A 14,354-nucleotide genomic window follows, 5' to 3' on the forward strand; every position below is an offset into this window, starting at 1 on the left:
AAACCCCAAAGCACAGCATCGAAGGTGCCTCTGGAGTTGCACAGGAAGCACTTCGTCGACTTTTCAAGATGGCCGGTCTCACGTCTCATGTCGCCTCCACGGGTCTAAGCTTTGCTAGGACGGTGGATCGGGCTGTTGGAAGTCTGGGAGTCTAGGTCTTGTCAGCCTCTGTCATTCGAGCTCCGGCAGGAGCAACGGCAAAGGAAGTCTTGATGCGCTGATGGTGCCTGCTTGCACAGGGTGGCCACTCCTTGACCACAAGGGAGATTCTTCAGTCTTCCACGTTGAGTAGGATGTTTCAAAGTTTCAGTCAGGATGATCTGGTTTACATTGGCAAAGCTCCTACCTTTATTCCAAATCAAGGGGCTGGATCACCTGCTAGGTCCCTCCTATGGGTGGGACCCAGGAAGGGGGTGGTTACACCCCTTTCCCTTTGTCCAGTTTCGCGCCAGAGCTGGGGCTGGAGTGCCCCAGCACCGGTTTGAACTGGACTTTGCATGGGACACCTTGTGAGCCCCAGGCAGTGTCTAGTTTCATTCAACCCTCCCTGCTACAATCCACTATCTCCTGTCTGGGGTGGTGTAACACCTCCCTGTGACAGGATACCATTTGTCCAGGCCTCCCATGCCGGAGTTTCGGTCAGCAGCAGGAGGCCAGACTTGTGTCTGTGGCAGCAGCATCCATTTTGTGATGCTGGGGCTCTGGTTAGATTTAACCGCGTTTAAGCAAAGTAACATGTCTTCTCCCTCTAGAAGGGTGGAATGCTACCCCCGTCACCAGAACTGGCGAGGGGGTAGTATTCCAAAGCGTATGACACCTTACACGACATGTTTTGATAAAGCCAAACCAAAGTTAGCAAGTAATTTAGGATTATAATGCACTTAAGAGTATATGGTATGGCCATATCCCAGAACAGTTAAGGGAGTTGGTCCCGAAACCTGCAGACAGGCTCAGCTCATGCTAGAGCACCATCTCACATAAAACCAAGCACTCTGCCTCCAGGATTGTTAAGGCCTGCCATAGGAGTGACTTATAGGTGTATATGTGTCCAGATATAGGTTTAGATATAGGTATACTATATCTAAGCAAGGGGTGATTACACGACCTTGCCCCAGCTGAGTGATCAGCCAGTTGTGTCAGTTTGGATAGCCAGCCTGGGGTGGCAAAATATATGCTGCAGCCCCTGGTAGGCCTTGGATACACCTATGCCCTGGGTACCTATAGTACACTGTACAGAGACTGATAAGGTAACCCAATGTCCAATTGGTAATGTACCTAAAGTACATGGATGTGAGTTTAGAGAGAGAAAAGCAAGCTGTGGGTCTGATTAGCAGGCCCAGAGCCACATTAAGTCGAAAACCAGTGAAGCAAAAAGCAAAAATTGGGGCGACCATAGGAAAGCAGACCCTACTCTCCTACATCCATAGAACTCAATAGCTGAAATCTGTTAAATAAGGGGATGCTTGGGCGTAAAAGTGGCGGTGCTGGAAAGGGTGTCTGGTACTTAGGATTGGGGTTGCATGTGGTACCCCCCTGGTCAGGGTTCATCATAAGGTGTTTATAAAAATATCCTAGTGGCAGGAGGGTCATGTTATATTCCCATTGAGATGGTGGAGGGGCATTTACTAAGGCGTTACTCGCCCAGACCGGGGATTTAAAATTAATGATAATACAGTCTCCCTCAAATTTTTTCTTGAGGGGACCAATCCATCCCACCCGTTGCGTTAGCAATATCTGATTTGCACCCGACAACGGGAAGCCACATTTCTCTGCCAACCAGTGTAGTGTTTTATTTTTGAGTGCTGCGTGGTTTTCCCATTGCTCTTTCCCTAGTTTTGGTACGTTCACCAGGACCGCCACATAAGCCCCACACTCAGGAGGTAGATTAATGAATGGGGGTACTGTATTTATATTCACAGTAGTGGGATTTATATTACCAGATTTGTGTATAACTGATGCAGGGGGGTTTCCATTCTCTACGTCTATTACTTCCCTTTGATCCTTCCCACCTTGAATTGTAACAGCGTGCTTATCTTTTATCTGTTCGGGGTTTTCTTTGGGTTCTTTCTTATGGGTGTGATTCCCTTTAGGTATTCTCCCGTTATGCTGGTTGTTTGTACTAGTTGCAGGTGTGTTACCATCACTAACGAAGTTCAATTTGGGACCCTCTCCATTTACACCTACCCCCACGTTGCCTCCCTCAATTCTGGCATAAATTTTCTCAAGACACCGACTAATTTTGTGTACCTCTTTGGCTATATTATCTATTCTATCATGCAGCGGCCTGAGCAATACTACTAATTTATCAAAAATAGCTTCTATATTCATTGTTTTGGAAACAACATTAAGATCAGGGTCTTTGTTTGTATTTGCTACGCTGCCTCGGGTAGGGTATTTCTTGTCTCTCTTTACCTTGGTAATTCCCTGCCCAGTTAATTTTTTCCTAGTACCTATAACATTTGGAGTCGGAGTGGGGGATACATTGGGTGAGGTAACCGGTATAGATAGAGTGGGTGTATTCGAAATACGAGAGGGATCTCCTATAATATCATTTACATCATCAACATGACTGATTACGTCTTCCACAATAAGGGGTGACCCTGTATTAGTATCATCAGTATTCACCACATTAAAATCTTCCCTAGATTTATTGCCAAACACTGCATTTGAACCCATTGATAAACGTTTCCTTGTGCGATCGATTTCCTCTGGCAAAACACTTACTGCTTTAACTAAATATGTGTCCAAAGTGTTACATGTATTATCCAGCAGGTTTTCGTTCCCCCCGTTTTCTTGCCGTTTTTAGATTTCACCAGTAAATAAATCTCAGCTCGAGCCGGAAGTTACAGGCAAGTATTTCATACAAAATAATTGTCAAATATTAGGGGAATACGTAACTTCGAGTAGCGAAAGACAGTACCTTCCAGCAGTTGTATGAGCTTGTTAGAAACATAAAAGGGGGTGGCCCAGCCCGGCCTCTTTCGGCCTCTGAAGGCCACAGACGGCCACAGACGGCCCGCCCGTTGCCCGGGCTTAGCTTTGCGCAACCCGCGCACGTCCCGCGACGCCGGAGCTCTGGCGGTCACTTGTGCGCCACTAGGATTGAAATGGGCGTTTGCGGCGTCCGGCCGCCAGGACTCCTGGGGGATGTAGTCCACCCCCTCGGCAGCCGTGCACAGGGATCGAGAAAGGCAGCAGCAGCGGGGGAGACCAGCGTCAAGTGTCCCCACGTCCCAAGAGCAACACCAGCAATGGCCCAACAGCAGCAAGCAGCCCAGGTAAGGTTGTCCTCCCGCACTGCTCAGAGCCCCCGCTCCACCGGAGCTCTGACGGTCTTTTGTGCGCCACCGGGCGCGAAATGGGCATTTGCGGCATCCGGCCGCAAGGACTTCTGGGGTATGTAGCCCCCCCCTCTCGGCGGCCGCACACAGGGATCGAGAAAGGCAGCGGCAGCGGGGGAGACCAGCATCAAGTGTCCCCACGTCCCAAGAGCAACACCAGCAATAGCCCAACAGCAACAAGCAGCCCAGGTAAGGTTGTCCGCCCACACTGCTCAGAGCCCCCGCTCCACCGGAGCTCTGGTGGTCTTTTGTGTGCCACTGGGCACGAAATGGGTGTTTGCGGCGTCTGGCCGCAAGGACCCCTGGGGGATGTAGCCCCCCCCCCTCGGCGGCCGCGCACAGGGATCAAGAAAGGCAGCGGCAGCGGGGGAGACCAGCGTCATGTGTCCCCACATTCTAAGAGCAACACCAGCAATGGCCCAACAGCAACAAGAAGCCCAGGTAAGGTTGTCCGCCCGCACTGCTCAGAGCCCCAGCTCCACCGGAGCTCTGGCGGTCTTTTGTGCGCCACCGGGTGCAAAATGAGCGTTTGCGGTATCCGGCTGCAAGGACTCCTGGGGGATGTAGTCCCCCCATCGGCGGCCATGCACAGGGATCGAGAAAGGCAGCAGCAGTGGGGGAGACCAGCGTCAAGTGTCCCCACATCCCAAGAGCAACACCAGCAATGGCCCAACATCAACCAGCAGCCCAGGTAAGGTTGTCCGCCCACACTGCTCAGAGCCCCCCGAGCCCAATGATTGGGAACTCAATTTCAGCAAAGTTTTTGAAGACCGTCTTGGCAGAATTACTAATTTTCAACACTTTATAAAAGTTAAAGAAAATGCTAATCCTGTCAAACACAGGTTACACAATGTTCCCTTAAGCATTAGAGATGATCTTTCCAAACATTTACAAACATTATGTGACCAAGGTATAATTGAAAAAGTTGAGTCCACCCTCTTGCTTTCACCTATTTCTTTGGCCAAGAAAAGGTCTGGGGACTTGAGGATGTGTGTCGACTTGAGAAGCCTCAAGCCATCTGGGTTGATGGTTTTCTCCTCCCACGTATTGAGGATCTCATTGCAAAAGTAGGGTTTTCTTCATGGTTTACCAAAGTGGACCTCAAAGCGGCATATCATCAAGTCGAACTTCACCCTCAGTCCCAACACCTTACTTTTGTTACCATTTGTTAACCCTGATGGTGTTTTTCAGTTCTACCGACTTCCTTTTGGTCTGACCTCTGCAGCTGCTGTTTTTTAGAGACTTATGAAATGTTTTATCACAATCTGCATGTTGTAGTCTTCCAAGACGATTTTCTTATCTTCACTAAAACTGAAGCAGAACATGATTTAGTTATTGATCAAGTTTTTAGTGTGTTAGAGAGCAGAGGGGTGACTTCACTGAAAAGCAAATGCTCTTTCAAAGTAAAAGAAATTTAATTCCTAGGTCATATCATCTCGGAACAAGGCATAAAACCTAGACCTGGTTTAATCAAAAGTATTATAGAATCACCAGCCTCCCAGAACAAGGAACAACTTATGTCTTTCCTTGGCCTTTGTGAGTTTTATGCAAAATGTATGAAGGATTTTGCTAAAACTATATAATGTTTCAGAGCACTTAAAAAAGGGGCAACCTTTACATGGTCAGAGGAATGCGAGAAAGGTTTTCAATCCATTAACAAACACATTTTTAAAGCTCCAGCTCTGCAAGCCTTTGTTGAAGGTCCGCAAACTGTTGTCACAGTTGATGCCGCGAGTACGGTCTGGGTGCTGTTCTGTCGCAATATGCTGAGGGAAGAGAGTACACGGTGGAGTTTGCCTCCTGGACTCTTCGTGCTGTTGAACGGAAGTACTCCGTAATTGAAAAAGAGTTGCTGGCTTGTGTCTGGAGTGTCAAGAAATTAATGTCCTACTTTTGGGGCAGTTCTTTTGTTCTCCAAACCGATCATCAACCTTTGGTCGATATCCTGTCTGGGAGGAATGTCTAACGCACTACTGCTCGGTTGGCCAGGTTGTCAACAAAATTACTTACTAGAGTACACACTCAATGTAGAATACATCCCTGGAGGAAAGAATAGCAAGGCAGACTGCTTATCTAGGCTCCCCATTCCTGACACAGACGAACAAGATTGGGAATCTGAAGTAGAGGAATGCTTCGTAGCATGTATTAATCACAACATACTTTTCTTTGCAGAAGAAGATTGGGTGACTGAAGTTGATAAAGATTTTGTGCTCAGGGAAGTTGTGTTGCTGATCGAAAAAAGGTTGACCTAAAGAGAAATGTCTTTCTCCAGATCTTCAAATGTTCTGGAAAATCAACAATGAGCTTTTGCTTGAAGGTGGAAAAGTTGTCAGAGGTGACAAACTTGTGCCTCTTATTTGTTACAGAGAGAAAATTATTTCAGCTGATCATTCAGGTCATCTGGATGCAACCATCACTAAGAGAAAGGTCAGAACTGATTTTTGGTGGCCTAGGATGGACATCGAGGTTGATGATTTGTTCAAACAATGTGTACAGTGTAACACCAGTGACAAAGTTCTTGTATTAGAGGGTACTGTTGAATCTCCTGTACTTCCTCCTAGGAGATTCTGGCAGAAGATAGGTACGGATTTTCTTGGGCCTTTTCATGTTCTTCCTACCAATTCAAGATATTTTTTGGTTCTTGTTGACCATCTATCCAGGTGGGTTGAAGTTGAACCCATCAGTATTCCTAATTCTAGAAGTGTCATCAACTGTTTGAATAAGATTTTTCTCAGGGAAGGTTATCCTAAAGAAATACTTACAGACAATGGTGTCCAATTTGTCTCACCAATAATAACAATAATCTTTATTTAGATATAACACAGATATCTTTACAAAAAAGTTACAAAGTTCACATTATATAAAAGCTATTAAAATTTGGGAGAAAGCAAGCGAACGCTTCGGTGGCTGTGATAAAAATGGAAATCTTCCTCGTCCTGAACCTCCTAATTCTGTAACATTTTAAAAAGGAACAAGCAAGAATTTAAAAAGTTATATAAAAAGCTGTTCACCCCTTTTTAGTTACACTGGCTGTCAAAATACAGCATGTATATCAAAGACAACAGGGATTCCTAGAGAAACACTCGATGTATTAGACTGTCAGGTTGCAAAACATAATATAATTTCGTGTCTCTTCCCTTAAGTTTTATTAGCGGGCCTCTTTTGAGTAAGGGAACGGTATGCTTGTAGGATAAAAGTTGTTAATCCTAAATTTAAAACTGTGTTTTCAGGGTTCAGAGCCACGATAATGGCTTGCCTACATGTCCGCACACCCAACCTATTCCATTCTGCTTTGAGTTTAAGCTTACGCTGGGAATTAAAGGCTGGGCAGAGGCAAACCACATGTAACAAAGTTTCAGCTACCTTACTACACCCTCTACAGGTTAAGTCATCCGCCGATCGTCGCCAAGAAGGCTCAAGATTTGTCTCACCAGAGATTATTTTTTTTTGCGTTCTTGTGGCATCAAACACACCAGGACACCTCTTTATCACCCACAAAGCAATGGCAAGACTGAGAGATGCAATAGAGTTGTTGTAGAGCGTGTTCAAGCAGCTTTGGATCCAAGTCTTGTATTTTTCAAGCTGTGAAAGATCTGGTTTGGTCATACCACACATCACCTCATGTTGCCACCAATTTCAGTATGTTCGAATTTATGAGAGGGAGAAAAGCTTCCTCACAGGTTTATCCCTTTTGGATGGTGAAGTCTTTTCACCATGGTTTTGATATGAAGAGCATGTGGGAATCTGCCAACAAGAAATCTTCTGAAATTAGTTTGAACATTTTTTAACCTACTGTCAAGAAAGAAATTCCCAAGACTCGTGTTGGAGACTGGGTTAGAGTTATAAATCCTGTCTCTGTGAGAAAAGGTCTCTCAAAATTTTTACATACTCAGCAGGTTATAGAAGTTCGTAAGAATGCTGTGAAATTGGCCAATGGAAATTGGTGGAGCACCTCATGTGTGGCTAAAGACCCTTGTTTTGTGAAGATTGACAAAAATGTTTTTTGGGGGTGGGGGTGTTAGGAAGGGTTCCAGGGTCCATGCCAAGCAGATTATGAGATTATGTGTACATTTATGTTTGTTATTTACATTGATCATTTGTTTTTCTTCCCCTTTTCCTTTTTGTAAAGGGGGGAGGTGTGGTGATGTAATGCTTGCTGAGATTAGCATGAACACTGTGATGTCATTTGGAGTGTTTACTAGCATCCTGCTCTGAGTGTTCTGTGAGTGGCAGTTTCCTCTTGTACCTGAGCTGTGCCAGCAGGGACGGCTCTATGTACCCTACAATAAATACTTCTTGTGGAAACCTACTGCTGCGTCAGCCATACCTCATTTCAGTGTGGTTTCCAAAGATCGACAAGCTCATGGAAGCCATTATTGCATCTTGCCGTCTTTGTCAACCCACAGGCATACATCTTGTGCCTCATCATCAAGGAAGAAAAAGACACACCATTGATGGACGGAATGCAGAACAAATCAAAATATTCACTCCTAGTCAAGAGATATGGGTTAAAGCCATCATTCTTTTGCTCACCAGCTATCACCAGCTCATTATTCTTTTGCTCACCAGCTATCAGCTATCCTGGCTGAAGAGGGGTGAAACCGGTCCTAGAATGCTTGTTTCCGGTCCAGGGAGGACCTGGCTTGGCAGTTCAGGCTAGACTGTTCCCATGAGGCACAGGGTCAAGACTGATTTGCATATGGCCAGGTTTAAACTGGGGTGGCATGGTGAATTCTGTCCATCAATTGTGTGTCTTTTGCTCATCATAAAGGAAGGCACCTGCACAGAGGCCTGGGTTAAAGTCATCACCGACCTATGCAGCTTACTGGAACGGCACAACTCATTGTCCTTATTCACACCTGCTTCAAGTACCTGCCCTATAAAACCGTGGAGTTGTTTGGGTTTGACAAATTCAAACCAAAGCTTGAAAGAATATTTGCAGTGTATTATCTACCAGTAGGCCTCAAGACAGATAGTGGTCATCTTTGATTGAACTAGCAAGACTTTAAGGAATGCATGCAAGAGCTGCACATTCGACAACGTATTACATGCCAGCCAAAATACTCCAGACTGTATGGGCAAGTGCTTGCCGGCAACAGTGTTATTCAAGAGAGCTTCGAGGAACACGAGTCCAACAGCCCCAAGGTAGCTTCCAGGCCCGGACTGGCAATGCCGGCCACCGGGCAATCCCCCGGTCAGCTAGATGGGGTGGGGGCTGTTTTTTTGGCAAGGGGCCGGTTTTGGTGCTGCGGCCGATTTTTAGTCCGACCGGCGTTAGAAAAATAAATTAATAAATCAACGAAGTTTGCATGATCTCCCACAGACGGCATGCGTCTCTCTCCGTCGCGCTCCGTGCAGGGAAAAAAAAGCAGGCACAACTCTCAATCTCTGACTCTCTCTGAGTCATTCATGCATAAATAATGGTGGCATGCATTTGTATATTTGGAGCACTGTGAGTGTGGGTGGGGGAGTGTCGCGCTAGCGCGCAGCGTGCAGATGTCTCCACGGCCGCCGTCGCGTCTGCGCAGTCCCTTCAGTTAACCCATTTTAGAGTGGGGCGGCCGGTGGTGATCATGCGCAATAAATGGTGTGTGTATCCGGTGGTGAGGCCAGGTCGAGGTCTCGAGGAGCATTCCAGAAGTAAGAGGCCCAGCAGAGACTGCAACGACGTCAACACTCGACACCTGGTGAGAGAGCTGCCCATTATTTAATTATTTCTAGCCCCTGCCTCAGGAGCAATATAGAAGTATCCAAAGCAGGGGGCGCAGGGCGCACCACATTCTGGAAGGGGATGGGGGAGCAGCACTCTGCATTACGCCTCTCTACGCCTAAATATCAGAAATGCAATTGTGGTGGGCACAAAAACCTCTGCAAGGGGCTTACGTGTGTGATTTAAATGTTCGTGGACGTGGCGAACCGCAGAACTCACAGGGAGGCGGCAGAAATACACAATCCGCTATCTGGGCCTAAACACAGACAGGGTGTGGCCAGGCCGCTCAATTGACAATCCGCAGCCAGTTGTATATGCATATTTATACGGCTTACACTTTTGCACACTTGTGCCCCGGCCACTTTCTTCAAAGGCGGTGTCTGTGACGCAGCCTCGGGGAAATAAAAGGCAGTAAGGTACACTCTGAAAGCAGGTGTCTGGAAATGTGTAACTTTAATCAGGGCCCGGTGAACAGAGCGCAGTGTCTGCTCTGGCATCTAGCTACAAAAGGGAGATTTACAGAGACATCGATCACTGTATTAAAGAAATGTCACTGATCCGACCAGGGGTGTTGAATGTGTACCAGCAGTAGTGGTGTGGTGGGACCAGGACGAGTCTTCAGGCTTTAGTCCTGAGCAAGAGAGAGAAAGTCAGAAAAAAAGGAAAAACAGAAAAGAGGGAAATATAGTGTAAGAAAAAGTAATGAAAACTGATAAAAAGAGAAATAAAAGCAGGACCAAAACAGCAGATAAAGATAAAGAGACATAAGTGTCCGGTGGTGGAATAAAGACGCATGAGACGGCATGACATGGAATAAAGGCCAGGCAGCCGTGGTATTCAGCAAACCTGGCATACACAGCTGGTGGGCTCCAAATAAAAACGTTGGGCTCCTGTACTTGCACTATTTTTTTTTTTACTAATTAAGCACAGGATTTGACATCTTCCTGCGACCAGGAGAAGGCCACACAGGGAAGGAAAGGAGAAAAGGTCAAAGGGACTCCCCATCAAAATCGGATATTTCCCATAATTGAATGGTACAATGCAAGAAGAAACACATGTAGTAAAACACTGTTTTACTCAATATTAGATAATAATGTACAGTACATTTGCTCCCCAATCCTCCAGAATTTCAAAGCTAAAACAATTCCAGCAGGCCTTTCCAGGTAGGTATTCTCACACACTGGTATGACAGCAGGTTGTGTCAAAGGCATAGCTACCATTGGAGCAGCAGGTGCCCTGAGGGCCCCATCGAACCCTGATAACCCTAACAGAGTCAGGTGGGCCCTTTTCCATGGTTGCACCAGAGCCCATGTCATCCTTGCTGCACCGCAAGGCTAATTCACATATTTTGCTTACATCTGTTAAATAATTAACAGAGCAAAGACTTCTGTTGGGCGTATATCTTCTCCACCACAAGTAAATTAATCACGAGAGAAAGGCCTCAGCATTAAGAAAAGACATTAAAACCTGAACCATTACTACACACCTGCAAATTCATATGAAAGGACAGATTTGACAGGAAGCCGTGGAAAGGCGCCGCAAATACTGCAATCCTCGGCTGTACATAACACCGTCACTTGTCCACTCTGCTTTCTAGTCAAACACTACAAAATATGAACTACATTTTGAAATATTAAATTGTACAGGAGTTTTTTTATGTTATCTATGCTTTTTGTATAGTGTTCAGACTTCTTTAAACCTTTCCCGAAGGGTTTTGCGTATTGACCTGAAGAGTTTGTCATAACTCTAGGCACACTGCCCAAGATTCGCTTCATAGCGCTACTGAGAAGGAAGTGTGGCCCATAAGGGCTCCCACTTATTCTGTGGTACACACGGAGTGGGCTGGTTGGCTTAGGGAGCAAGTGCCTCTGCCTGTTTTACTCCCTGCTGCCGACTACTGTACGGTGACTCACTCACTACTAGTGCCTGTCTGTCTGTCCGTGTTCGGCGTCCAGTCGTTTGTGGGCCGGGACGGGATTAAACAAAGGTAAAGGCCCTCTGACCCCCCACCCACCTGCCCAGGGCCATGTTTAAGCAGCGCACTAGCGCCTGAACCAATGGCCCCCAGGGCCTCTGAGTGTGGATTTAAAATTGTGACTCTGTGAGCAGGGCAGGCCTGATGTTGGTGAGCAGGGGCCAGAGCGGACGACTAAGGTCATCATCCACTATTTACTGTGCTTTGAAAGTTAATACAATTGAATATGTAATGAAAAATGTGCTGAAAAATTCAACATTTTGGTCTGTCTTTTTCCAAAAAAACCCTTGTAGCGGTCGGGCTCGCTCGCTACGCTCGCTCGCTTGGTGCCGGATGGGGCTGCTTTGGCAAAAGTTGCCAGGGCTGCTTTCAGTTCCCAGTCCGGCCCTGGTAGCTTCCACCTGAAACGGACTACACAGGCACAGCCAAGAAAGCCAGCAATGACCGTGCAAGCAAAAGGGGCTGTGGGGTAGATGCAGATATATTATACCAACTATCGATAATGTACTGGCCAGAGACCGACTACCCGGTTTCAAAGTTCGATTGGCATTTTTAACAAACTCTGCGTAGTCACATTCACAAACACAGATGGAACAATAGTCTCGCCCACGATAGGCAGTGTGGCTAGCACTCATAATGTATCCTATTTTTAAAATAAATACCGATTGAGATAATGGTCGGCCAACATATGAAGAGGGAAGGAAGCGGCGGCATGCAATGGGTTAGTGACGAATTCGGAGCAGGGGAATAGGAGTGAGATGGTGGTGACAAAAGGGGAGCAACTTTCCAGGAACAAACCACAGCTCTGGAAATGGACTCTCGACTCTGCTGACCTCTGCAGAGATTCACAGACCTCCCCATAAACGTTATATGTCATTACCGACGCACACTCATATACTTGTTCCATTGAAAGTCTTTTTAAGAGGCCTGACGTCACCGAACAAATAAAAGAGCCGGGCTTGGTGTGTTTGCTTATCAGTGGCCTATTGCTGGGGAGTGCGGGGCAAGAATGCATTTTTCCTTTACCGATAATAATCTTTCCACTGTTTCTGAATATATTTGTGCACTACTTAAATTATGATTTCAAATATCTTTGAAAGATTTTCCCCACCAAATCATGTTGTAGATTACATTTTAAATATGGAAAACATTGATTTTCAAAAAATATTTTAGCGGACATCCTAATGACTCTCCATTTTCGACCCAATCATAATCTATCACAGCCTAGTCAGTTTACGCCTGCTGCTGCTTTTGCTGTTCCTGTTGTGTGTGTGAAGTCCACATGCAATGCTGCAGTAGGTATTGTACGTCATCCAAGTGTGGTGTACATTTCTACTGTTGCTAACCCGGTTGCATTGGATTTGCATGAGGGAAACTGGGACCGTGCTGTAGCTGGCCTGTGTGCAAGGGAAGAGTGCACTTCTGCTGCCTACTCTGAACCTGTTTGTTCTCTGACAGACTCTTTCACTTCTGCCATCATTTTGGGGCCTGACCTCTTTGCGAACGATGCTTGCACTTCTGCTGCCAACGGTGGACTTGGCAATTGTGTGCGAAGTGAGCCCTGTCCCTATCAATAACTAACTGGCCAATGTGTGAGGGATGGGAGGTTTTCCCTCTTTCTATCTGTGATGCATCTGTTCTTTGTGTGAGGCGGACTTTCGCTTCTATTGTCGTCAAAATACCTCATCCATATGCACTGCTCAGCTTGACTTGTTCATTGTGTGAGGGAGGGAAGCATGCACTGCTGTTGACACTGGTCAGTGTGTGAGGGAAGCCTGCAGGGCCGGACTGGCTGTAGCGGGCACCGGGCAATCCCCCGGTGCGTAGCATGGATCGGGGGCCGGTTTGGGGACCCTGGTGGCCGTTTTTATTACAGGGCCGTTTTTGCAGCATCGGTCGTGTAACAAAAACGGCCAAAAACCGGCCCTGGCAAAGAGCTCGGCGGTACCCCCCAACCCCCTCAGAGGGGGGGGGGGGGGGGGGCGGCCGAGCACTTTGCCAGGGCCGGTTTTGGTTCCCAGTCCAGCCCTGGAAGCCTGCACTACTGTTGACACTGGTCAGTGTGTGAGGGTAGCCTTCACTACTGTTGACACTATCTGGTTGGGGTGTGAGAGAAGCCTGCACTACTATTGACACTGGTCAGTGTGTGAGGGAAGCATGCACTACTGTTGATGCTGGTCAGAGTGTGAGGGTAGCCTGCACTACCGTTGACACTATTTGGTTGGGGTGTGAGAGAAGCCTGCCTTACTGTTGACACTGTCTCGTCGGTGTGTGAGGGAAGCCTGCACTGCTAATGATACAGTCTGGTTTGTGTGTGAGGAAAGCCTGCACTACTGTTGACATTATCTGGTCGGTGTGTGAGGGAAGCATGCTGACACTGTCTGGTCAGTGTATGAGGGAAGCCTGCACTACTGTTGACACAGGTCAGTGTGTGAGGAAAGCCTGTAGTGCTGTTGATACTGTCTGGTCAGTGTGTGAGGGAAGCATGCTCTGCTGTTGACACTGTCTGGTCAGTGTGTGAGGGAAGCCTGCACTACTATTGACACTGGTCAGTGTGTGAGGAAAGCCTGTAGTGCTGTTGATGCTGTCTGGTCAGTGTGTGAGGGAAGCATGCTCTGCTGTTGACACTGTCTGGTCACTGTGTGAGGGAAGCCTGCACTACTATTGACACTGGTCAGTGTGTGAGGGAAGCATGCACTACTGTTAACGCTGGTCAGTTTGTGAGGGAAGCCTGCACTACTGTTGACTCTGTCTGGTCGGTGTGCGAGGGAAGCCTGCACTACTGTTGACACTGGTAGGTGTGTGAGGGAAGCCTGCACTGCTGTTGACACTGTCTGGTCTGTGTGCGAGGGAAGCCTGCACTACTGTTGACACTGGTAGGTGTGTGAGGGAAGCATGCACTACTGTTAACGCTGGTCAGTTTGTGAGGGAAGCCTGCACTACTGTTGACTCTGTCTGGTCGGTGTGCGAGGGAAGCCTGCACTACTGTTGACACTGGTAGGTGTGTGAGGGAAGCCTGCACTGCTGTTGACACTGTCTGGTCTGTGTGTGGGGGAAGCCTGCACTACTGTTGACACTGGTAGGTGTGTGAGGGAAGCATGCACTACTGTTAACGCTGGTCAGTTTGTGAGGGAAGCCTGCACTACTGTTGACTCTGTCTGGTCGGTGTGCGAGGGAAGGCTGCACTACTGTTGACACTGGTAGGTGTGTGAGGGAAGCCTGCACTGCTGTTGACACTGTCTGGTCTGTGTGCGAGGGAAGCCTGCACTACTGTTGACACTGGTAGGTGTGTGAGGGAAGCATGCACTACTGTTAACGCTGGTCAGTT

The 14,354-nt window shown here is 47.2% G+C and overlaps 1 protein-coding gene across 1 annotated transcript in view; it reads left to right on the plus strand.

The window, feature by feature from the left end:
- Window positions 1-14,354, plus strand: part of LOC147748891 (myomegalin-like) — a 1,575,921-nt gene that overhangs the window by 168,669 nt on the left and 1,392,898 nt on the right. The gene's annotated exons all lie outside the window — the stretch shown is intronic.

Source organism: Lissotriton vulgaris, chromosome 1_1, assembly GCF_964263255.1.
Source record: "Lissotriton vulgaris chromosome 1_1, aLisVul1.2, whole genome shotgun sequence".
Taxonomy (NCBI): domain Eukaryota; kingdom Metazoa; phylum Chordata; class Amphibia; order Caudata; family Salamandridae; genus Lissotriton; species Lissotriton vulgaris.